Raw genomic sequence first — 462 nt, forward strand, 5'->3', positions numbered from 1 at the left:
AAATGCTTGTGCTCTGGGGCTCTTCAGCAATTCATAAAGTGCCACATAGCAAGTAAAAAATGCACTAAACACTCTGAGCAATTAAAGCATCAGGAAGAATAAACCAAGCAGAGTTTAATTATCAAAATTAGTTTGCCTAAGATACCAGGGTTAATGCTACACGTGCAAAACATGCTATGAAATACATCATATTTATTGCTGGATAGGAGACCTATTTTTCAGCTGCAAGTCCCTCTGCAGGTGCTTGGAGCAGCAGCACATTAGAGGGTGAGGCTTTTGATTTGAAGATTTGCTTGTGGAAAGTCCCTTATGGCATGTGTCCCTGTTCAGTGGTCCTGCTCTTGGGTCACAACAACCCCAGGCAACACTATGGGTTTGGGGAAGAGTGACTGGAAAACTGCCTGGTGGAAAAGGACGTGGAGGTGTTGATCAACAGCTGGATGAACATGAGCCAGCAGTGTG

The 462-nt window shown here is 44.2% G+C and overlaps 1 protein-coding gene across 1 annotated transcript in view; it reads left to right on the plus strand.

Annotated features, from left to right (window-relative positions):
- Positions 1 to 462, plus strand: part of INTS4 (integrator complex subunit 4) — a 59,783-nt gene that overhangs the window by 13,950 nt on the left and 45,371 nt on the right. The gene's annotated exons all lie outside the window — the stretch shown is intronic.

The sequence above is a fragment of the Chaetura pelagica genome, unplaced genomic scaffold (genome assembly GCF_000747805.2).
Source record: "Chaetura pelagica isolate M959 unplaced genomic scaffold, ChaPel_1.0 scaffold56, whole genome shotgun sequence".
NCBI classification, from domain to species: Eukaryota; Metazoa; Chordata; class Aves; order Apodiformes; family Apodidae; genus Chaetura; species Chaetura pelagica.